Source organism: Canis aureus, chromosome 17 (genome assembly GCF_053574225.1).
Source record: "Canis aureus isolate CA01 chromosome 17, VMU_Caureus_v.1.0, whole genome shotgun sequence".
Taxonomy (NCBI): Eukaryota; Metazoa; Chordata; class Mammalia; order Carnivora; family Canidae; genus Canis; species Canis aureus.
Genome location: NC_135627.1, coordinates 46,175,165 through 46,201,531, shown reverse-complemented (window position 1 = coordinate 46,201,531; position 26,367 = coordinate 46,175,165). Strand labels below are relative to the sequence as shown.

Here is a 26,367-nt window from a genome sequence, read left to right as displayed (position 1 = left end):
TATGGTGTGCAATTTAAAGAACTACTTCTTGTAAGAGCACCTTGCCCATTGTTAAACAATTGAGCTGTATGATAGTAGTTTTGTCAATAATTGGCACCTTTCGGTATTGAAAAGAATCATTAATCACCTAGTCCAATTATCCATCTGATGCTCAACTTTTCTCCAGAATATTTAGGTAAGAAGTCATCCAGCTTATGCTTGGCTACATCAAGTGATGAATAACTCTCTACTTCCCACGCCAGCCCATTTTTATCTTTGGACAGTTCTAAAAGTTAGAATGTTGTTTCTTACATTGAGCTGAAAATCTGTTTTCCTCTAGCTTCCATCCACTCATTCTAGCTTTCATCTTCAGAGCCATATTCAGTACTTCCAATTTCTGTTCTAAATGACAAGGCTTCAATTATCACACTCCTCTTGAGACAGCTGCCCTTCTGGATTTTCATGCCAGGAAATCATGCTGACCATGTTTCTGAACATGTTGAGGTCTACATTCCCAGAATCCAGGGAATAGGTATGACTGTACCTACTCTTTTCTTTCCTTGCTATCATATACCTTGAAAGAATATGGCCCTGTCTTCCCTGGATATATAACTTCTATTTTGCCAAAAATGAGTTATTCAAATACAGATACAAAGTCATCATCATTCCCAATTGCTTTCAATAACTCTGGGAGATGCATTTTGAGACAAAGCAGGTAAAGAACTTGTCAGATGTGGTACTTCTAGCTGGATGAGAGGCCCATTATACATCCACAGAACTTGAAATTCCCCTTTTTATAATATATTAGACCTGTGCAACATGTCTGACTTAAATCAGAAATAAATCATGTATTTCCTACATCAGGCCAAATGGCACTTAATAAATACATCTTCACAATGATATCACACCTATCCTTTCACCTTTCATTCACACCCCAGCTATCTCTGGTAAATTTCTGCTCTTAGGACTTTGGATTTCTGAGCAGGCATAAATGACATTGCAAATTTCTCTACTCAACAAAGTCTATCTCTAGTCAATTAGATCTATTCTCCCATTACCATATTTCAAACAGACCGTACTCACCAAACTTTGGTGACACCAGGGAGATATTTACCATCTGTGTTACAATATCTAATTTGCTATGTTACCTGCTAGAATCAAATATATTGAGTCCATAGGATGTAATAATCAAAATAAATGTAACCTGAAATAGTTGTTTTTAATTTTAAAAAAAAATGAAATAGAAATTTAGCTAGTAGCTAGGCCATTGTAAATTTATTCTGGAACTAATCCTTGGGTTTGACACATAAGGGCAGACATCCTGTAGGGAACTTCTGCCACTTTTCTCTGCTTCTACCACTGGTGTTATGTCAAAGAGGCAAAATGAAAATGGTCAGGAACTGCAGTTACCCTATACCAGGAAAGCAGAAGTCATTTTTCAGACTACATTTTTAAGAGTATAAAGCCAGGCTCACAGTTTAAGAGAAACATAGTTTTCTATTCACAATCTGTCTTCCAGCCAACCTATTTTATTACCAATATCAGGAAGGTACAGAGATAAAATATAGTTTAAACTTCAAATCCCTCAAACCAAGCTGTCCGGGAGGGGAGAGGTCAGATGCTGACATGCTGCAAAAAAGGAAAGCTGATGATGACCACACTGGTGATATCAGTTTTTCACCTGATAAGTATGAACTGAGATGGGATCAGGAGAAGATGAGAGTTGGGTTATTTGAGGTTTATGCTGTTGATGTTAGAGACAGGTGTGCCTAGAGAGAGTTAGGTCCATAGAAGGTGAGGCGATGCATACTCAGAATTGAGATAAAGCCTCCACAAGCTCTGGAACTGATTTTTCCCCCCTACTGAATCTTATAAGAAATTGTTTTTGAATCATATGCATCCTGAAAAAGTCATTTCTTATGATCCCAGAAGTTTGCTGTCGAAGGCATATGAAGGAAGGATGAGTTCGGTCTGTGGGTTTCCTCTTGTCCGTCCTATGAAAGCTTCAGCATTGATTCACTTTTCTTCTTGTAAAAACCAAAAACAAAAATAGAAGAAGACATGTTGGAACATGTTAGTAAAATACTATTTGGAATCTTCATTCACATGGCACATAAGAAATAATTGCTTAAATTATATAACTATTACATGGAAAATAAGTTATTTTTATTATTAGCTTTATGGGTCATTGACATTTTATGTACAAGAGTAAGGATATGTTTCTTCTATCTTCAAAGACCCCACAGACTTAGAGAGAAGATAAGATATACATGACTACCTAATACATAATCTATAGTGCGACATGTGCCTTAAGAGAGATATAAAGAGCCCAGAGGTTTAGAGAAAGGAGAGATTAATTCTGAACTCATGAACACCATAAGCAAACTGGCTACTGTGATGTGAATATGTATATTCCCCCCCAAATTCGTATGTTGACAACCTAATGCCCAATGTGATGATATCAGAAGGTGGGGCCTTTGGGAAGTGCTTAGGTCATGAGGGTGGAGAGCCTGCATAGATGAGATTAATGTCCCTAAAAGAAGCTTCAGAGAGATCCCTAACCCCTTGTACCATTTGAGGACAGAGTGAGAAGGCATGACTTCTGAACCAGAAAGAGGCATCTCACCGAAGGTGACCAAGCTAGCGCCTTGATCTTGGACTTCCCAGTATCCCAAACTGTGAGAAATAAATTGTGGTTGTTTATAAACCATCTAGCTCATGGTTTTTTGTTATAGCAGTCTAAGCTGCTAAGAATAGACTAAGACAATGGCTAACGGTGAAACAACAGGATTCAAACAAGAGCCCAGTGAGTGCAGATCTGTTTTACTGCCCTGCCTTAGCCACATCATTTCACTGTGCATTAGTTTCTTCAACCATTAAATAAAAAAGGAAAAATGACATTCTTGCCCAAAGTACTCCTATCCTCTGGAGATAGCTTTGAGATGAGCACATCAATAGACAGATCCTAAACCAAGCAAAAATATCATATTGTTCATGGAAAGCTTCACAAAGCTCAGAATAGAGCAGAAATGTCATCACTCTTTGTCACGGCCACCTTCCAAACATTACCTTCTTTCAGGACAGTCCCACAAACAGAGACTGTGTTGTTCAGCTGGAGTGAAACTTAGATGTTCACATACAGCTAGTCTTAAAAGAAGGTTAATTTGTGTTAACAAATTGTCAAATAGCCTGTCATACCTAATTCTTTTTCTTTACACACATCTTCCCTCCCCCCAGTATGAAATAAATAAATAAACAGAAAAAAACATCTCCAGGATTGTGTGATAGCTGATCTTTCAAGGCTACTTTGTGGCTAAATAAATAAAAACAGAAACATTGTTATCCTGAAGGACTTTTGTTCCTCTTTGAAGCCACTGCAAAGCAATCACGATGATATAAATTCAAGGGCAAGTGCTTCATCCTTTATAAACCTGAATTAGTAAGTTGATCCTCTTCACCAGCATGTTTTTAATGCACAGAGAGATAAAATTTGCTAAGTTCATGAGAACAATCACTTTAGTACAACAAGTAAGAGGTGTTAATAAAGTATTGGCACCGAAAATGCATGAAACAAACCAAACTGCAGAGAAAGTGATAGAGTCCCTATTGTAGTTTATAAATTACATTGTTAAAATGATGATTGATATTATAGCTTCTGTTTCAAAGACTCCCTTTATAGAACAGGTCTATTGTCAAAAATGATAATAAGAAAATACTTTCTCAAGAGTATACCTGCCCGGGGATCCCTGGGTGGCGCAGCGGTTTGGCGCCTGCCTTTGGCCCAGGGCGCGATCCTGGAGACTCGGGATCGAATCCCACGTCGGGCTCCCGGTGCATGGAGCCTGCTTCTCCCTCTGCCTGTGTCTCTGCCTCTCTGTCTCTCTCTGTGTGACTATCATGAATAAATAAATAAAATCTTTAAAAAAAAAAAAAGAGTATACCTGCCCATATATTATTCCTATAACATTGTAGACATGAGAGAGTTTTCTGGAATAATGACCTATCTAAAAATGAGAGGTGGGCAGAGGAATTTAAGGGAAGAAAAGACACTAAAATACATCACTTAATTTTTTTTTTTTTAGTATTTTGTATAAAGGTGCTTCATTCAAAATAGCCAAAAGTGGCATGCAAGACATTAAATAAATATATACAGTACCCCACCTTTTTCAAATACCATCTATGCATGAATTCTCAGTAGCATTCTTCTATGATTACCTGATTATGTATTAGATCAATCTGTGTGTGTGTGTGTGTGTGTGTGTGTGTGCGTGCGCGTGCGTATGTGTCTCTGTCTCTCTTGCCAATGAAGAAATTGAGGAGAAAGTGAGTTAAGTAACTTGCCTCAGCTCATACTGAATAAAGACAAGTTTTTAAACATCTAATAAGAGAACTTTCAAATATGATAAGAGGGATCATGTCAGGCTGACTTAAAGAAAGAAAGAAATGAACAAACAAGCTTTAACCACTGGCTTAAACAACGTTTGTTCTTTGTACTTTTATTGGTTGCAAAGGACAGAGGGGAATTTAGGTTATTTCAAGTGACAAGGTTCACTTACAGTTTCCAGTCCAGCATGTTAGGAGTTTGGAAGCCATCACTCCCATCCTCACCACAAGTAAACAAGTGAATGAACTGAAAATCGTCAACTTTTCTCAAATCCATCAGAGAATTTCGATCATGGAGCAGATCACTACCCCAAAACCTGGGGAGAGACCAGTACAGGGAATCACAGCTCACTGGATACTGAGGAGAAACCTCAGCTGGAGCCAGCTTCCATTAGGGATTCCGGAAGGGTAACTGACTAATTGCTAAAGAGTGAGCATAGACAAGCATAAGAAATAAAAACACCTGGAGACCCAGCCTTTGGGATGATCCCCACACTTTTTTTGAGTTTTAACTCCAGTAGCCCCACCAGTTCTTAACTGAGAAATCAAAGAAAAATCTCCGCATGCTCCCAAAAAGGGAGAAGTGACCATTCTGAAATATACCTAGAGCATTTTGTTCTACTTGACAAAATCTTTCCTTGAGGGTAAAGCTAAACTGACTTGGGTTTTATCAGAGTCTAATAGATACAGAGGAAGGGCAACACTCAACTCCAGTACCCTCTAGCCTTTTGGTCTTACCTGAGGAGGTGGGGGGAACCAAATAAAATTGAGACTTAGACATAATCAGGGGCGCTAAAATGCTTTGCCCACCCCCACATGTTCATCTACCACATGAACAGGGCCTCTGAATAATAACAGATGAGTACAGCTATAAAGAATTGCATGGCTCAGACCTCATTTGCAAAGGAGCCTTCAGGTAAACTTAAAGACAACAGAGATGACAAAAGCAAGGACACCATGAGAAATTTCAGTCTCTGACATCTACAGCTATAGCAAACAGTAAACACAGTTCAACACTTAGCCAGATAAATAGAAAATGTCACCTTAAGGGTCAGATTAGCTCAGTTCTCCTACCTAAGACGTCACATCTGGCTTACAACAAAAAATTACAAAGCACGCTAAAAGCCAAAGAAGACACAGTCTGAAGATACATGGCAAGCATCAGAACCAGATTCAGATATAGTAGATATTTGGAATGATCAGACCTGAAATTGAAGTATAATTTGTATGCTAAGGTCTTTCATGGAACAAAGAGACAATGGGTAAGAAGAATAGGTGGGAAGGGAAGTTGAGAGATGGAAAGTCCAGGAAGGAGTCAAAAGGAAAGACTACAAATAAAAAATTCCATCACCGAGATGAAAAACGCCTTTGATGGGCTCCTCAGTAGACTGTACCCAGACAAGGAAAGAACTCGAGAACTTGAAGATCGGTCAATAGAAACTTCTCAAATTGAAAAGCAAAGAGATTTTTAAAAACTGAAAACAAAAAAAAAGAACACAATATCCAATCACTGTGGGACAAACACCAAGATATAATGTACACATATTAGGAATACCAGAAGGAGAAGAAAGAACAGAACAGAATAAATATTTGAAATATGAATGGCTGAGAGCTTTCAAGTTATGGGGATGCGCTGTGAGTATACAAGGAGATATGAGGGAGTGCAGGAAACCTTCTTGGCCATCAAGGGAACTAAATTCATGGAGAATTAAAATGTCTTTTGTCTCATCATAGCACACAACACAATCTACGGGCCACACATCATAATCTAGCCACCATAATTCACACAGATCACTTTTTTAAAAAATATTTTATTTATTCATTAGAAAGAGAGGGAGAGGCAAAGAGAGAGAGAGAGAAAGAACAAGTGGGAGGGGCAAAGGAAGAGGGAGAGCAGGCTCCCCACTGAGCAGGGAGCCCGACTCAAGGCTTCATTCCAGAACCCTGAGATCATGATCTAAGCCGAAGGCAGATGCTTAACTGACTGAGCCACCGGGCACCCCTCACAGATCACTTTTCTACTGTGAGTGGGTCTGGTCTGTTTTCTGACTGCAGTTGACCCTTACACAACACAGGTTTGAACTGCACACATCCACTTATACATGGATTTTTTTCAAGATTTCATTTATTGATTCACGAGATACACACAGAGGGGGCAGGGAGGGAGAGACACAGGCAGAGGGAGAAGCAGGCTCCATGCAGGGAGCCTGACATGGGACTCGATCCCGGGTCTCCAGGATCACACCCTGGGCTGAAGGCAGGCACTAAACCACTGAGCCACCCAGGGATCCCTGGATGTTTCAATTAATACAATGTGATACCATAAATGTATTTTTTTCTCCCTTATGATCTCTTAGTACATATTCTTTTCTCTAGCCTACTTCATTGTAAGAATACAGTATATAATATATATAGCATACAGGATATGTGTTCATTGACTGTTTATGTTAGTTGGAAGTCTTTCAGTCAACAGCAGGCTAGTTTTTGGAGAGTCAGAGGTTATCCACAGATTTTCAACTGCATGGACTGTCAAAGCCCCTAACCCCTATGTGGTTCAAGGGTCTACTGTATTTTCTTTCTTCTTCTCTACCTCATGTCTTTTGTTTACATGACTTTCACCACCTCCTGCCTGCCTTTTCTTTTTTAAGAGATTTTATTTATTTATTCATGAGAGACACACACAGAGGCAGAGACACAGGCAGAGAGAGAAGCAGGTTCCATGCAGGGAGTCCGATGTGGGACTCGATTCCGGGACTCCAGGATCACGCCCTGGGCTGAAGGCAGATGCTTAACCGCTGAGCCACCCAGACATCTCATCATGCCTGCCTTTTCTCTGTGTGTCTCTTAGCCTCTGATCAGTTGATTGTGTCCCTCTGTATATGTCCCTATTCTACTCAGTAAGAGAGAATCCAACTTGGTTCCTCACCCTCCAATGTCAGCATCCATACCAAACAGAATCACTTCATCAAACCACGTAACGGGCTGCTGCCCAACCCAAAAGCTGGCTGTAGTTGGCTCAGGTGCTAATTCTTGATCCAGTCATCCCTGTGCTAAACAAACAGATCATGTAATAAAATAAATTAAGAGCAAGAAGCTGCTCCCTAGTTCATGTTTAGAAGGAACTATTAGGGGGATCCCTGGGTGGCTCAGTGGTTTAGTGCCTGCCTTTGGCCCAGGGCGCGATCCTGGAGTCCTGGGATCGAGTCCCACATCGGGCTCCCGGCATGGAGCCTGCCTCTGCCTCTCTCTATATATGTCTATCATAAATAAATAAAATCTTAAAAAAAAAGAAGGAACTATTAGCAAGGTAGTCTCTTACTTAGCATGTTAATGAATTTATCTGAATTCCCAGGCATTTTGGTAGCGGGTTGCAAGAAGCAAACTTAGTTCCCAAAGAAAATGGCAACTTTGATTTAACGTATCATTTTTCTCCTTGGGTTTCATTTCTGGTTTATACCATGTTACATATCACCCCCCCATCACCACCACCAATGGACAGGGAGAGGGGGACAGGGAGTATACAACATAACACCGCGGATGACCACCCCACGGTACACTCTGAGAGTCATCAGAGCCAGGACTAGGCTGCTCATGTCACCCAAAGTCAGAGCAGACAGCTGCAATGGGTACAGAGATAGATGTGACATCCTTTAGTTATTTCATTGTGACCCATCCCAAATGCTTTTAACTATCCTCTACTAAACATGCGGCTGAGGAGGAAGAGAAGAAAAGAGATGCATGCTAAAACAAAGGGGTGTGTGTACGTGTGTGTGTGTGTGTGTGTAATTTTTTCCCCCAGAGCACAATACATTTGAACAAATGTGTTTCTCATCTCCCTGATTTCAGTGTAGGCTGTGAATTTTCAGAAGCAGATAAAATCGATGTTGGAAGAGAGCACAGTATTCTTAGTGCTTACTTTTCGCTTGAATTCAGATTAAATATGAATATACTTCCTCCTCACTAGTTTTCAAGGGATCATATTCAGCTAACTTCTCTCCACACGTATGACACACAGCAGTGAGGGAGAGGCACCAGGCACCAGCATCATTCTTAGTTCTTGACCTTCAGGGGCACCTCTCTTAGAGAGGAAAGTGTGCGTTGCTTTTCCTCCACGTAGAGGGCAGGGTACGAGTAAAGGCTACAAGATAGAAGATAAGAACCTGTTCCTGTTTAACTAACTCTCTCTGGCCTCACAATCAAAAGAGGTGCCCTCATGCATCACATCTTTTCTATTATCTTTGTCCGCTGTGCATACTGTTTCTTGGCGAAATAGAGTGAAACCTTCTGCTTTCCTAATAGAGATCTGTATTTAAGAAAGAGACCCAAAATGTGCAGCAGTACTATGGCATTTCATCCTATTCTGTTTCTTAGGACAGAATTTTAGGGGAGAAAAGGCAAGCGCCTTTGTAAAAAAAAAAAAAAAAAATGCACTGTTAGAGTTATCACCATTCAATTTGCAAAAGAAAGTACCAAAGTTATATTTATTCATCAAAATGTATTAAGTGCTGTGACACAAATGGCCTTAATACACGTCTGTGGGAACTGTGGAATGGTCAGAGAGGTTTCCCATTTTAAAGATGAAGAAACCAAATCACAGAGAGGTCAGTTGATCTATCTAAACTAAGAAATGGAGTATAATTACAGTAATGAGGAGTCTGGTTCACCAACTGTCAGCCAAATAATTTCACTTACCTTTTCACACAATAGCTACAAATATCACCATACTTCAGGATCCATGATATATGTGTATCATGCAACATAAAAGTCACATACCTTGTATCTCATGCAACATAATGTGGTTTTTCTTTCCTTTAGCTACGGAAATCTTAGTGTGAATTTATAGTCACTTTTAATTAATTGAAAAGATGTTTGAAGTCAACTGTATTTTCCACTAGCAAAAAATAAATAAATAAATAAATAAAAGCCAGTATGCCCTTTAAATTGAAAAAGAGAATTGGCCAGACTTACTTTGCTCCCTCTCCTATGGGCCTCTTTCCATGAATTAGCATTAATACAGGTAGTGAGGAAAGTGAACTCCCCATACCTGGAGAGTGAAGAAACCCAGATACGCACAGAGAGCCAAGTGTACACGCTGCATAATAGTATTTTCTGAAGAGTAGTGAATTCTGTATTCAAACAGAGGTCAGCAAATAAATCCAGAGTGCCTGAGTGTTTGATTTTTCCTTTTTAAAGATGAGCTGCTCTTATGGTTGGAGGTTTTCATTTCCCAGCTCTGACATAGGGTAGTCACATACGCAAACATGAACACTATGCCTGCATTCTCAATATAGATAATTATTTCTGGCTGCCAGGAACCTCGAGTGGGCTATGCTGTTTCTCTGATAAACCCCAACCCTTCCTACTCAGAGACAAAAGAAACACACACACACACACACACACACACACACACACACACACACTCGCCATAAAAGGCAAGTGCCCCAATCCATAGTTATTTCCAAATGAAGCCCTTTCACTTTGCTTTCTGTATTAAACATTAAAAACCAAAAAGGAATTTTAAATCTTGGCTTTTTTTTTTTTCATTAGTGTATCACAAACTGCTAATTAGAAAAGATTTCTTTTACTAAATGATTTAGTTCTTATGTCTGTTTTAACACTTGAAAGGTTACAGCTTCAGGAAAAAAGGGAAAGAGCCTTAATTAAAGAATGAATTATTGAATATTCCATTTTAATTGATGTTGCCCCATGCTATTATTTTGCATGTTTATAGATGTTTTATGTGATTCTGTTATCAGAATAACCAGAGACAGAGACATTGACTCCTGAGCCTAAAAAGGGGGAGGGCTTTTGCTTGATCACATCCAGCCATTTAAGTTCAAGAATCATCTGAAGCGTGGTTTCCATGACAACAAGTCACTAATTGTGAACATAAAATAAAGTAAAAAAAAAAAAAAATCAACCTTCCCTGAATTTGGCAGCTGCATGGATGATGTCTTTTTTTTTTTTTTAATACTAAAAAAATGGCACTTTTGCTTAGGGAATTCCTCAAGTCGGTTTCCCAAAACCAAGAAACCACTCCATCGTGGGGTTAACTGTGATCTGGGAAAGGTGTCATCCTAAAGCTGTCCAAATCTGTTAGGCTGTGATTGCTAACACCTAGCTTCTGCTAGAGATAAAAGAAGATGGTTATGATGAGGAGTGAAGGATTTTTGCATCTTTGAGATACAGAACAGCAAAGATTGCCGCTGTGGCAGATGAACAAACCAAAGAAATGCTACCAAACACTGGATTTGAGCATCCTTTAGACAAGGGGGGAAAGAACAAATTGAGGGGAAAAGGTGAGTTAAAATCTAAAACCGACCACTTTCCACGGGCTTAGTCATCCATGCTCAATCACTAGCAAAGGTTTCTGGTTTCTCTGGCTGGCAGATTTAAAAAAGAAAAACAAACAAACAAACAAAAAAAGTACACCCCTTGAGACTTGGAAACCTGTTCAACCGACACAATGGCACCATTCAAAATTCACCAATTTATGAACTGCAGCATATCATTTGTAAAAATTGCTTCAGCCTGAGTTACCTTTCACCAGCTCTGTAAGTCTACTCACTGGGTCACTAGGAGTGAGCAAGAACATTTTGATAAATTCTGTTTCCATGACGATGAATTAACCAGTGAAAAGGGGGAGGTGTTGAAAGATCTGTATTCCGTAGAATACTCTCAAATGTTTGCCTGTTTTCATTTTTAGCCATTTAGTTCTCATGGCTCTGTTCCAGGACTCTTTAATTTGCCAGTAGCTGTTTTCCTACACAGATTACAGGAGTAATTCATCAGTGAATGTTTCACTCAGTGGTCTCATCTAATGTAAGGAAACATAAAAATGAATTTTTCCAATTACGCCTTTTTGTTTGTTTAGAAAGAATGTAGTAAGCTTTTTTTCCTTTCTTTCTTCACAATCTAGCTTTAGTGTTCTGATTCTCCCTTATTTATTGACCATTACCTTACACAGACTACAACTGCAATTTGTATGATGTTGAGATCTGCTTTTAAATACCAGTAAATCCCCCAAAGGCAATGATTTTTGAATTTACTGGACTGAAACCCCAGAGGGGGAGGTAAAGAGAAAAAGAACATTGAAACATGTAGGCCCGGTACATGTTACAATAAAGCAAAGTGTTTAGGAAAAAATTAAGAAAGCAATAGAGCCTTTCCTTTACTAAATTACTTTAAATTGGCTTATTTATATACAATGGAATCTGTTTATGTTATTCCAGCATTTATCCACTTCCTAAATTTGATAACACTACTATTTCCTTGGGGATCAAAAAATAAACAAGCGATTCTGATGGTTTTGTTTTCCAAATGAGGAAAATAGCAAAAAGAACTCGTCTATTCGCACCGGAAAAAATTGGATATATGACTATTTTCTTCAAGTTTGAAGTAAGAAAAACGTTCCCTCAAAACATGTATATCTAATCCAGCTTAAACTTGCATCTCAACAAGTAACTAATGTAGTGCGTTTGAAAAATTAAGTTTTTTAAACTTAATTAAGTTCAAATAATGGATTTTTTTTCCCTTTCTTTTCACCTAAAACAAGGCAAATAACCAGTTTTCAACTTCCAACTGCTTTGTTCTGGCATTGTGCAACCATAAATTTAAAGAACACTTACTCTCTTCTAATTTATTCATCTTTTGCTTGAAGTAGGAAGAAACTTTAGGGAGATGTCCTAGACCACCAACAATTAGCAAACTGATCAGATATTATCTTAATCTAAGACTGAAAGTGCAAAGGACCATGAGATTCACAGGAAGTAAAGAAGAAACTATTTAACACTTATTATGCAAAGATCTGCCAATCAGAACCACTTTTTAAAAATTTCAATAAATAGTAATGCAATAATATATTTTTCTGTTAAGAAATGTTCTTCAGGGTCATATTTGCTCACAGGGCTTAATTTGTCTACAAGGAACAGAGACAGTTCTCATATTGAAAAGAATATGGTAATTTTCTTTTCCTTCCTCTTTAACACCGAAGCACAAAAAAATCATTAATATTAGTAGATCTCAAAGAATGTACATGATTGAAAATCAAAGCAATTGTTTTAGTGAATAAACTCTAGTTGTTTTGCTGCAGACATCTATAAATTATTAGGAAAGGAAACCATGCCACTCTAACATCAATGTGTTGGTAACCCTGAATTTGTTCATCTTGATTTAAAACAGTGGGGGCAAGAGTGTCAGTTGACTGGATATGGACAAGGGGAAGTCTGATGACTTCTTTTGTTCCCCTGCCCTATGTAAGTCCTGCTTCTTATGGGCAACATGGTGGGTTCTGCTAGAAGCACCATACTTCCCTTCCTACACCTGAGGTCATAATGCAAGTTGCTGGCATTCGGTTCACACTGATGTTAATAGATCCCTCAGCCAGCTGTTGTTGGGAAAATAGAGATGGCATGGCCCACCCAAGAGACAGCTGTCTTCACACCGACGTGACCTGTGGCTGGCACCAGGCAGTGCAGGATTCAGCTTGTTAATGCTAATGTCTCTGGTGAGGTAGGGATAAACAGCAGCTCTCTCAGTCCTGTAGATTGAAAGTGTCACAAAAATACTGTCAGGCTCAGTTGCCGATCATTAAAAATGAGTACAAATGAGAGGAAGAATGGTTTGTTAATCCACCTGAGTCAAGTTTGACATCCTTGTGACACTATTTTCAGCTGCATCGATGTCTTTCTGGTATTAGTGGAAGAGACTTTTGACAAAGAAAACAATCATGAAACGTCTTGAGTTGGGGGTAAAACTGGTCAATAGCAAAACAAACTATAAACTCCAATAATTTTTATGTCATCACACACGTTAAACGATGTGCTCAGCAACTGTCCCATGTGTTGCATGTATACGGAATACATATTACATAAAATTGTTTCTAACACAGGACATTTTATAAATACTCAGGACAATGACATTTAAAAGAGCTTACTACATTTTGTATGAACAAAATACACAAATACATAACTTTTTTAGAAATGTGGTCACATTTAGGGGGCACCTGGGTGGCTCAGTCAATTAAGCAACTGTCTTTGGCTCCGGTCATGATCCCAGGGTCCTGAGAGCCAGCCTGCATCAGACTCCCTGCTCAGTGGGGAGTTTCCGTCTCCTTCTCCCTCTGCTCAACCCCATCAACTCCCCCCCTTGTGCTTTCTTGCACACACACCTCTCACTCTCTCTCTCAAATAAATAAAATCTTTTATAAATAAATAAATAAATAAATAAATAAATCACATGTAAGTGTGGATATTGAGCACATATTCATATAGCAATATAAGCACTAATAAGAAAATGTACATTTATGAATCTAAAGAGGAGGTATCTTCTAATATGTCCAATCTGTCCCTAAAAAGTTGTATGAAATATTTTTTAATCATGTACTTTCTTAATTTACTGAGACCTATTTAAAAAAATTTTGTGATGATCCTTTTAAGAAAACCAGAAATATGTGTGCAATATGAAAAACTATTCTATGTCTGTTTTATATTTTTTATACCTAAGATTTTAAAATAGTGTATTTAATATAACAAGTTTAAAGCCAGAACATGTTTTTGTTGTTGGCATTTTTCCCCACTCTTTCGGTGGGAAGTAACACAGAGAGGTATAGCTTCAAGAGCAGCATGTCGATGCAAAGAGATTTGGTCAAGAGTCCTGGCCCAGGATCCAACTCCCACGTTCCCACTGAGAATCAAACCCCAGAGGCCACACATCATTCCCTGTGGCATAAAAGGCTTACAATGTCCAGTTTGATACCTCAGGATCTCTGTCACAAGCTGAGAAAACATTTACCAAAGGACATTTAGGTGATTGTCTCACAGAGAGATGAGACATTATAGATTTTGTATGATGCACAAGTTCTATCTTGAACAACTGGGTGGATAGTTTTGTCACCAACTGAGGGAAGGGATCCACTTTAGTGAGAACATGTTGAAAACAGTGCCCATGGAACATTCCTGTAGAGATGCTAAGCTAGTAATTGGATAGATGAGTCTGAAACTCAGGGCACAGGCCCAAATTAAGGACAAAAACTTGGAATCCACTGGAAGATAATGGTATCTGAAACCATGAGACTGGATAAGATTGCCCAAAGAATATAGAACATAAGACGAGTTATAGATTACAGATCCCACCCTGGGGTTCAATAATTTGAGAGATTGCCAAAATGGAAGTAGCCAAGAAAGGAAACAGTGAGTAGCTGACCAGAGATGAGAGGAGAAGCCATAACAAAGTACTATTATGGGAGCCACAAAAGTGAAAAATGCAGCAGATGAATCCAGGAAGATGAAGATGGAAAAAGAAATTACTCTCCCTCTCTGCCTCCTCTCCCCTAACTACAAATCTACATCATTAAAAAGAGAAAGAACTTAGAAACCTAAGACCAGGAAACATCTAGGAAAGGCCAAAGTCACAATACTCACAGATTACTTAGGAATTGTCTGTTCTTAACTTTTAAGCAAGGGAAGGGGGGGCTTATCAGTTTATTTTGTTAATTTGTTTATTCTCTACCTTGTTCTCAACGCACCACAAATTCTTCAGATAAAATTCCTGAATTCATTCTTTTCAATTAAGTCTGCAATAACTATTAAGCAGAAGTCAGTGCACTATTACTCTCATTGGAAAAGTTTCAGGAGCGCAGATAAGGGTGGAAACTTCTGCTTTGACATTAAGATGAGAATGCTCCTGAGAGAGAAGCCCTCGCTCATAGGCTGATCCTAACAGAAAAGTATAGCATTCTTTAACGCAGAGAAGAACAGTAAGTCGTAAAGAAGGACACTGAGCTGTAAAGCCACATGGGGCAAGCCCACCATGGGCTCCTGAGCAGGGCATATTGGAAATGCAATGGAATGTTGACTTCTTGGCATTGTGCATGGGAACAACCCATCACCTGGAGACACACCTAATGAACATACCATTGCAGCTTTGTTGTCAGGCTGTCAGATTCTAGTAACAACTCAATTTTCACAAGTATGTCTTATGTGTCTTAAGGCAAATAATGAATGTTCCCAAAGTCTACTTTCCTCATTCATTAAAATGATATGAAATTATTAATTACCCCCTAAGCTTGTTATGAAAAATCTAATGAGATACTATATATAAATCATTTGTCTGGTAGTTGTTCTCATCATGGAGTGATTTGTCCCCCAGGGGACATCTAGCAATGTCTGGATACATTTTTGGTTGTCACAGCAGGAAAGGGGTGGCTGTTATTGACATGTAGTATTTAGAGCCCAGGGATGCTGCTAGACACTCTACAAGACACAGTATAGCACCCCACAAAATGAATTTTCTGATTCAAAATGTCAATGGGTCAAGGAAAAGGAACTCTGATCTAGAAGTCACATGTATACATTATAATAGCTGGTGTTTCTGGAACCCTCACACCCTGCTGAACGCTAAGTGCTTAACATTTGTCTCATCTGACCCTCACCAAAATCCCATGAGATTGGCACTAGTATTAACCCCAGTGTACAAATTAGAAACTGACATGCAAAAAAAGAAGTTAAGTAATGTACACAAGGTCACACAACTAGCAGTGGTAGAACCAGGATTTCATAAATGTTAATGATTATTTTTTTCTTTTTCTTTTCTTTTTAGTTTCAGGGGTAGAATTTAGTGATTCATCAGTTGAATATAATATCCAATGCTCATTACGTTAAGTGCCCTCTTTAATACCATCACCCAATTAACCCATCCCCCACTCATCTTCCCTCCAGCAACTCCCAGTTTGTTCCCTATAGTTAAGGGTCTCTTCTGGTTTGCCTCCCTTCTCTTTCTTTATCTAATATATTTTTCTTTCCCTTCCCCTATGTTGATCTGTTTTGTTTCTTAAATTCTATGTGTGAGTGAAATCATATGGTATTTGTCTTTGCCTGATTTATTTTGCATAGCATAATACACTCAATGTTAACAATTATTATGTTTCATGGGCAAGTGAAAAATATTCAGATAATATTCAGATATTCTCAAATATCCAACTCTTGGCATCACATAACCAAAAAATTGGTCTTTCAACTTTCATCCAATCATTGACATACATCTAGACAAAACTGATATGTTGCATGCTTTGACTTCCAGACTCAAGATTTTCTTTAAATGTATACAAAATGAAAATGGAATAATGGTTGAAAGAGAAGAAAATTTAGCATTTCTTAAAAGCACCTTAAAAAGACAATTGCCAGATATGCTTTTAGAGAAATCTTTTTAGTGTTAAAAATCAGTAAAACCTGACTTCAGGAACTGGCCTTAGGTCTTGTCTAATGCTGAAGTCAATGGCTCTTCCTGTAACGGTGTTATGGTTTAAGTACTGCTTCAGGCCTCTGCAAAGCTTGAACACGGGATCAGAGAGATAAAAGTCACCTGACTATATCACTTTCACTTTGTAGTCTGAAATTCTTAGCATCTGTGCATTTATCCAATTGTCAGGGAAGTGTCATTGATTGTTTTTAACAATCTTTGCATTGACATGTTTCAGCAGGTGGTTTTCTCCTCTTTAAATCTCCCTTCAGGGACTCTGAAACATAAGCTGTTGAGTGCAGATGTGTATGAACCTTCAAAAAAAAAAAAAATCCTAGAAAGGCAAAGAGTGCTGAAATGTGAACACACACACAAATATCTTGACAAAATGTTTATGGAAATTTAGGGCTCCTGAATTTGTAAGATAATTGATAATTACATAGAAAGGGAAGGCAGTATATTATAGTATGACACAGTGGTTTAAAGTGCAAGATCAGTATTCAAATCCTGACTATACCACTTAACAATGATGTGATCTTGATCTTGACAAAATGACTTGACTATTCTGAGTCTTAGTTATCTTTCCTATTCAAAAAAAAAAAAAATGGTAATCAGATTGACCACAGAGGGTTCTCTAAAAATAAAATGTTTATTTTAATTTTATATTGCCATATTCCAAGCACTGTTTTAGAGAGTAAGGATACTACAGTGAACTACTCTCATGCACCTTATAATTAAAAAGTTAAAATGAAATATCATCTCAAGTAGCTATAATTGTTCCAAAGAAGAAAATAGTTCTGGATAATCTGATAGTAGTCAGACAAGAGCAGGGGCCGATAAAGCCTCAGAGGAGATACCATTTCAGCAGAGACCTGAAGGAAACGAGGCAGTGATCCATGTGAATATGTGGAAAAGAGCTTTCCACACAGAAGAAAGAACAAATGCAAACATCTTCAGTCTGAAATACTCTGGCAATTTTGAGAAAAAGTAAGATCTGTGAGACTTATGAATTGAATTAAAAAGTCCAAAGAATAACAGTAGAAACTTATATGCCATAGTAGTGTTTTGGATTTACTCTGTGACAGGAAGCCATTGGACATTTTTGATCTCTGTATCATGATCCAAATCATGGTTTGAAAAAATAACTTTGGCTTTTATGTGGAGAATAGACTCTAGGGAACCAGAAATAGATAAAGGATGACCAAGTAAAGGTAACTGCAATAGTGCAGGCAAGAGACAGTGGTGGCTTCAAGTAGGAAGATGGCATTTGGCAGCTGCTAAGAGTGGTTAGATTCATGGTGCATTTGAAGGCAGATTGAATATAACCTCTGATAGATTTAATGTGAGTTGTGAGAAGGAAAATGAGAATGATTCCAAAGTTCTGTGCCTAAGCACCTGGGTGAATGGAGACTGAAGAAAGAGGTAAAAAGGAGGGAAATTTTTATAAAGAGTTTAGTTAAGAGATGCTCATTAGACATCTATGTGAGAGTATTCAGTGGGTCATTGAATATGCAAGTATGCATTCAGGAAAAAGGTCAAAAGTGTATCTTAAAATTTGGGCATTATCAGGGTATAAATATGGTTAAGCTATCAAGACTGAGATCCCAGTAGGAATGTGTTAAAATAGAAAAGAGGTCCTGGGTCTGACCTCTAGAGATTTCCAATATTTAGAGGTCAAGAAGATGAAAATCATGGGAGGGTAGTGTCATAGAGCCAAGCAAATAAAGTGCTGCACAAAACAGAACGATCTACTACTGTCATATGCTGCAGAAGGGTTGAGTGAGAGGAGAGCAGAACTGAATGAACATTGACATTGTCAACACAGAGGCCACTGGTGACCTTGAGAAGAAAAGATTCAGTGGATTGATGGATACAACATCTAATTTCATGGATTGAGTATGAGAGAGAATGAGAAGAGTAGAAGTGGAAAGGGAAAAATGATTAACATATTTCTGTAAGAATTAAATAACAAAATATGTGTGAAGCATTTAGCCCAATGCTTAGCATATTAAAAAATATCAATAAATAGTTATCATCACTATTTTTATCATTGTTATGTAGTCATCCCCTACCATTTGAATATTAACCATATGCATAGCCAGACCAAGCTAAATAATTATTTGTGTGAGTATATTTATACATGGATATTTTATTGGTAAAATATTTAATATATATGTACATATTCCTTTTTAATGAATAGATACATATTGGGTGATATATATATAGATATATAAATGATACTTTTATCAACCAAATATTCAAATGTCTTATGTCTTATTTTATCTTGACAACATTCTGTGGAAAATAATACAGTCATGTGAGTTTTTCTATTTTACAGCTGACAAGGCTTAGGCTCACAGTTCATGAATTACCCTAAGTCATATATAAAGCCAAAAATGAAACCAAGACCTAATGACACCTCTTTTCTCTTTTCAGCAACATATAGAAGTTCAGTAATCCTATAGAAGGGAAAAATCAAACCGTATCAATAGGAATTTGACAATGCAAATATCTGCCTTGAATACTGAACATCCAAATATTTTTTAATTAATTATTTACACATGCACTGTTAACCATCTTGCACAATTTGTTCCTTGTAAACATGGTCAGATTTCCCCAGCAAGTGAGAAAACATTCTGTTACAGTGAGATTAAAATGTTTTTCTTCCTAGAAACTATATTAAAAAAAAGAAAAGGGGCAAAATATTTATTTAAACATACATTTAATAAATCAAGATTGTTTTTTTTCTTGTGCAACTACCCACACTGGCTCTGGGTTAGGTACTGAAGATACAAGAGGGATTAGAACAAACATTCCTGCTCCCTTGACATCTATAGTATAGAGATAGATATTAATCAAATTTGCAAATATTTATTTGTTAAATTATGATAACTATATGGAGGAAAGGAGCAGGGAACCATGGCAGCGAAAACCAGGAACAACATAATCTAGTGTCGTTATATGAAGTGACATTAGAAATGTATGTCATTTGTATAAAAGACAGGAGGAAATGTCTGGATCCTTTCAACAAGCCAGGTACAATCACTTCAAGAATCTTAGAGTAAAAAGAGATTCTCAAAAGAGATGCATTTGATAAGACAGTTTGGTAACAGATGTGAAAGGGAAATAGGGCGGATTTTCTCTTAAGGAATTTATGTTTCTTATTTCTAGATTAATAAAAACAAGGAGCAGTGTGCTTCCTTTACATGTCCTTAAAGAGACTACTGAGGCCAAGGTGAAGCATCAAGCAATTCTGAAGTGCTTCCAAGATATGTTGGCTGTTCCCAAGACTCCAAGTTATCAATATGGAAACCTACTTACTCTTTCTACAAGGCAAAGCTTCCCATCCTGAAAAACAAAGGTTTCTTTGGAGCTGCAACCGATCCAAGTCTTTGGTAATTTCTGAGCCACATGCATTTTTCCCATCAGTGAAAAAATGCCTAAGATGAATAGTGTGTCAATCTTCAAATCAGCTACTTCACATTCTAGTCATATTTGTTAGTCAACATATGCAAGCTTCTTGTTCATCCAGTCCTCTAACCTCCAAATTGCTTGGTAGTTATTCTCATCAACCCGTGCCCGACTTTTCCATCTCCCTCCCAAATCTTTCAACTGTGTTTTCTGAAACACCAATCTGATTGACCATTACATCTTTAAGTTCCTGAAAAACTCATCTTCCACTTTGGCTAGAGCTCAAAGATTCTAATGTGGGGTCTATGAACTATGCTTCATGGGCTCAGTGACATGCTTAAAAAGATTAATTATTACATTTTCTTCCTGCTATTTTGAAATATGACTTTGTAAAAAAAACTTGCCATTATTATAAGAATATTGTCTTACTAGAAAAGGTCTATGTTGTTTGTATATATAATCAAATAATATAAGATCATCTTTAAAACCATATTACAATGTCTAGAATTGTTTACTATCGAAAAAAATTAAATAAATGTCTCTGCCTTATGATTAAAGAGATCTACCGTTGCTTACTGTAAGCATAAAGTTACAGAAAACTTCAAAGGAAATACATTATAAGGACACTTCCATTTCCTTTGGTTATACTTTTATCTTTGAAGTGGGACACAGAAGCCACAATATTTTTTTATGCTGAAAGTTTGTATGAAAGGAATCATGAATCTAGCAAATATAAATGTTTACCTTGAATCTGTAGACTGTTTTTGGTTTCTAGTTTTAGGGTTTTTTAATGAAAACACTGCATTGGAATGACTAAAACATTATTCAAAATTTCCTGAGCCAGGAAACAAGATTCATCCTTGATTTTCCGTGTCTTTCACTCTTCACACCATGTTTATTTACCTTTCAACTCCTATGGATTGAACCACCGAAACATGTCTCAAATCCATCCTTTCTCTTCATACCCACAGCCATCACTCTTGCCCAAACCAATATCCTCCATTAATACAATTACCACAATCATTTCTGGGCCTCTAGAGTTACTCCTCACCACCCTCATTCTGTACTCAGCTAGGATGATTCTTATCTTACAAGACAAAAGAGAAAGAGAGAAAAACTGTGCCATCACTAAGGTTGTTTTTGAAACTGCAACTACTTAGAAATTCTGGGAGAGAGGTATCATGGAGAAAGAACTATATTGAGATGGAAGAAAACTAATCACCTTGTTTATGGAAGACTAAAGTCCTTGGAGTTAATTTGTACTATAATCACAAGTACAATAATGTAATAAAGAAATCTAATGGTGCATTTTGGGGCAGTGAAAGTTTGTTGACTTTTGTTTGTCTTGTCTTACTACAGTAAAGATTTATTTCTGTCTCAGAGTTTACATTCAGCATTGATCACGGTGGAGGGGTGGGCAGAGTGGATTCTGCTCCATCAGCTGCATGGGCCAATGCTGATCAAGATTCCACCACTTTGGTGATGTGCCATCCAAAATGTATGCCTTCTTCAACTCCCACTGCAGAGGGTGCATAGGCATGGCATCTTTACACATTTTTTTGTCATGCTTCAGTCTGGGAGTGATCCATTCATCAGAACTAGTTGGATGCCCCTTCCTAAAAGCAATGGGGCAGGGAAACATGGTTCCCTATGTGCCTAGAAAGAGAAAACCGGATCATCTGTATAGTAGTCTTTCTATTCATCCTCTATTTCAGACAACTCCCCTATTGTGTAGAGATTACCTTACTGAACAACTAAAGGACACAATCCCATATCATACTTAACACAGAAGCAGGCTATTTCTTCTCTTCTTCTTCTCTTGTTCACATTCGGTCATTTTGATCCCATTCTAAGTGATAAAGATGAGTTCCCATCACTCTATCAGATGGCCACCAAGTATAGCTCCCTGACTCATGGAATGATCTGGTTATTGCTGCATTTTGGTTAGACCACATTCTTTGGTTGTTGTTGTTTTTTTCCTAAGATTTTAATTATTTATTTGAGAGAGAGAGAGCAGGGGGAGGGGCAGAGGGAGAAGCAGACTCCCTACTTAGCAGGGAGCCCAACACAGGGCTCCATTCCAGGACCCCAGGATCATGACCTGAGCCAAAGTCAGATCATAACCAACTGAGCCACTCAGGCGCCGCTAGACCACACTCTTTGTATGTGATGACATGAAAGACGGCAGTTCTTCTGAGATCTGAAACCAGGTAAAGAAAGATAACTATGTGGCCTTGACAAAAAAAACTTCCTGCCATGAAGAGAATGCATGGAAAAAGTGATGTGACTTCCATGTACAGAATCAGAGTTTCATCTGCAAATATGTATACACTGTGATGATGTAGAGAGCTTCGTGATCCTAGGCATGGTGGGAGGATTGTATTTAACCTTGGGGAAGGTGTGAATCATGGAAGTGATTTTTGTTTTGTTTTTGTTGCTGTTGTTTTTGGTGCTAGAGTTTGTTAATTTGTCACTTATTCAGCCAGAGAAAGGAGTCCTTTCCTCTTTTACTTTGGGATTGAGATTCATGGGGTAGTTGAGGCTCAGGAAAGGGAGGAGATGGGAGAAAAGGCTCTGCTCTAAAGAACAGATCACAGTTTGCATTGACCTATGGGATGGCTGGAGCAAAGAGAAGAAGTCAGCAAGAAACCCTTTATGACAGATAATGACAAATGAACTGACTTCCAAGTTTTCTTTTTCTCTTCTGTAATCCTCTTATGAAAGCCTCACATATTTAGTAAAACATGTTAGTATAGCCTTGGAGAAGAAAATAAATAGGCTCTATTTATGCTTGAGGCAGAACAGCATGGAGAGAGGACAGCAGCTTGCAGAGCCGTGATGGAAAGCCCAGAAGGGTTCGTGAGAAGCCTCAAGCAGGAGTAAGGAGTGAACAGTGAAGGGCAACAACTGGAAAAACACACACACACACACACACACACACACACACAGAATCCCTCCCTTTTTGGAGAAACTTAGACAAAAAATTGTACTTTAAACAGATGAAACATGCATTCAACAAATTTATATTGTCTGTGCTTAATACTGTTCTAGGTGCTGAGGACAACAGACATGAACAAAACTACCATGGCTCAGGCTTTGTGGAGCACAGGTCCTGTGGGAGAGAGAGACAATAAACAAACAAGCATAAATTATATCGCATGGTGATAAGAGCCATAGGGAAAACAAAGCATGGTATTGGGGGGAGTATCTGCTGAGGGGAGGGCTCCATGCCATTTTATAAAAGGAGAATAGGGGGTCCTCTCTAAGAAAATGACATTTGATGAGATCTGAAGGAAGTTGTGAGTGATCTATACAGATGTCTGCAAGAAGAATGTTCTAGGCAGTGGGAACAAGTGGAAAAGACTTGAGACTGGAGTGTGCCTGATATTTTTCATAGCTAAGTAAAGAAAGAAGCTCCATATGTCCATGTGACTCACTGCTATCTCCATCAGTATATATTGGCACCGAATCTTGTTTTCCACTGAGAAAGTCATTAACTTCATCAGAAACTGAACAGGATTGGCCAGCTTATCCCAAAGTTTCATCAAGAAATGGAAGCAGAATGTGAAATTCCTTACTTGCATGCCAGAGTTTTCTGATTTTCCACAAGGCAAATCTTGAAGCATCTGATTAACCTCCATGCAGATATTTACATTTTTATTTTTATTTGTTTGACAGAGAAAAGGAAAGACAATTCCAAGAACAGCTTTTCAGAACAGAGTCCATTAATGATTTGCCTTATTTGGAAGCCACGTTTAGACACATTCATGTGGCATATCATCGTACTCAAGGTCTTTCCTCACTATCACGGAGTCTATTGCAAGAATACGTGCATTCAGAGAAGATTGGAGATAAAGGACTATATATGTCATGGTAATGAAGTATTTTTACAGCCCGGAATTAAGAATGGCAAAGCTTCAATGTCTCTGTAAGCAGAAAGTTGCAGATATACCTGGAAATTTTAAAAACAAAACAAAACCAAAAAAAATTTTTGAAGTTACTTCTACTTAGGGAACTGAAATCAAAACATGAAATCCTTATAATTTTCTTGCTGACACTGGCAGCATTCATGTCATAGCCCTTCCTAAAGGTAGCTTCTTTGGCTTGAGGACAAAGAAAATGATGTTACATGAATTCAGCTACTCAATGCAGAAGCTTAGATGGTCTCTGGAATTCCCCATATAAACTCACCCTCATCTGGAAAAGTGAATTATGAGAGGGTTAGTTTTAAAGTCAAAGTGCTGCAAAAAAATAAAATAAAATAAGTAAAATCAGAGTGTTCTCTATTTCTTGGCATCAAAATAAAGATAAATGTACAATAAATCCATGCACAAGTGTATTTCCACATTAAAGTCCTGCAACATTTTCTCTCTCCTCCCTTCCTTCTTCCCTTCCTTCCTTTCCTCCTTTTTCCCTCCTTCCCTCCCTGACTTCCTGCCCTCCTTCCTCCCTTCCATCCATCCTGACTTTCACTCTCTCCTTTTTGTGAATAAACCTGAGCATCCTCATTAAGGTTTGCTTTAAAGCACATTAAAATTTACTGTTAAAATTTGCATAGTTTGGAATTATGTTAAGTTTTTAGGAAATGCCCATTTGTTGTTTGTACGAAAAAGCAAGATTTAAAGATGCAGTTATTTGAAGATCGATTTTACATTCTGTCTCTGAAAAGAAATCAATTTTCCATCCAATAGAATACATTGTATGCAATTTTTGTGTACGTATGTGTTTACATGCAGTTTCCTGGGAACAAGTCTGTGGCTTCCATCAAATTCTCAAGTACCTTTCAAAGGAATCCAAAAAAAAAAAAAAAAAAAGTCAAGGCCTAAAAATGAACCCTAGCTCTGTTCTGAGAATAATTCTTCTGCTCTTTCTAGTAGAGTCTGTTAATTTTCTCAAACTTCACAAACCTCAGCATTGGGATATGGTCCCCACTGACACTTCCAAACCAATTCTCACCCATCATCCCATAATATCCTTGCTCTTCTGGCATCATTGCCCTCCACCAACTTCCTTTTCATTGTCTTTTATTTAGTATAGACTAGAACCTGATTCACAGTCTTCCTCTCCATTCCAAGTTCTGCTAACATTTCTAGAGAGTTGAGCATACAGGTGGACAAATATATCCAAAGGCTGGTCTCAAACCTCCCTTTATTTCCATAATTTCAATGGTCTTCCTTAATATTCTATTCCTGATGCCCACACCCCATGGACAAAGGCCCTGGGTCCTTTTCAGCATTTAAAATGCTCATGCCTGATTTCCTAATTGTAAACATCACCACTTAACAAGCACAACTCCTATCTTTCCAACTCTCTGCCTTGGCTACATGAATTACATCTGTAGCTGTGAAGTAGCCCAACAGTTAGAGCAAGTGCTCTGGAGTCAGATCCCCTAGCCTGAATATCCATTCTACCATGTTCTAGACTTAGGAACTTGAGCAAGCTTCTTGATCTAAGTCTCTGTTTTTGTTTTGTTTTGTTAAATATTTTATTTATTTATTTATTTATTTATTTATTTATTTATTTATTTGAGGGAGAGAGAGAATATGAGTTGGGGTGAGGGGCAGAGGGATAAGCAGACTCTTCGCTGAGTGGTGAGCCCAGTATGGGACTCAATCCCGGGACTCTGGGACCATGACCTGAGCCAAAAAGCAGATGCTTAACCATCATGCTTAACCGACTACTTAACTACCGAGGCGCCCCTGTTTTGTTTTGTTTTAAAATGAAAATAACAGTTGCTGAATGGATAATACATCCCACAATGTTTAGCATGACACTACTGAGAAAGCATGCAATAAATCATAGTCCTTTTTATTATTATTTGACCATACCAAGACCTCTAATCACTCTTCTAATTTCTTCTATATTTACCCATTTCTGAAGTACTTCCCTCCCTCTCTGTCCTAACTGGTGTGGTCTTTCATTGTGATCATTTTCCTGCCAACAACCTTAGTTCTTTCCTGGTGCTTCCACTGCACTCTCCCTGCAAAACGCCCTGGATCACCACACACCACTGGCAAGGCATATGACTTAGTGTGTTGTCCTTAGGATAGCATAGGTGAGTAGCATTGTGCATGATTGACTGACTGAATGAATGAATGAATGAATGTTACCATAAATTCAAGGCCTTGAGGAGACCTCCAGAACTGCTTCAAAGTTTTTTTTTCCTGGCATCCTAGTCATCTCTTTCCTTTTTCTCAAAACAGTTATTTTACAGTCTATCATTATCAAACTCTAAGCCTTACCTCCTACTTTCTCAAGAATTGCCATTTATGTATTTTCCTCTCACTCCGCTGTCCTACTCTACTGGACCTTCTCCATCAGCACTGAGTCATGCATGAGTCTCTCTCCTGCCCAAAT

The 26,367-nt window shown here is 38.1% G+C and overlaps 2 long non-coding RNA genes across 2 annotated transcripts; one reads left to right on the top strand and one right to left on the bottom strand.

Moving 5' to 3' along the window:
* Nucleotides 1-1,492: 1,492 nt before the first annotated feature.
* Nucleotides 1,493-10,952, bottom strand: LOC144287953 (uncharacterized). Its single transcript, XR_013355830.1, has 3 exons — nt 10,903-10,952; nt 3,712-3,871; nt 1,493-2,003 (listed from the first exon to the last, which is right to left on the bottom strand). It is a non-coding gene; the product is annotated as an uncharacterized LOC144287953 (long non-coding RNA).
* Nucleotides 10,953-11,000: 48 nt separating this feature from the next.
* On the top strand, nt 11,001-24,270 carry LOC144287954 (uncharacterized). The gene is made up of 3 exons (XR_013355831.1): nt 11,001-11,184; nt 19,771-19,994; nt 23,062-24,270. It is a non-coding gene; the product is annotated as an uncharacterized LOC144287954 (long non-coding RNA).
* Nucleotides 24,271-26,367: the final 2,097 nt, after the last annotated feature.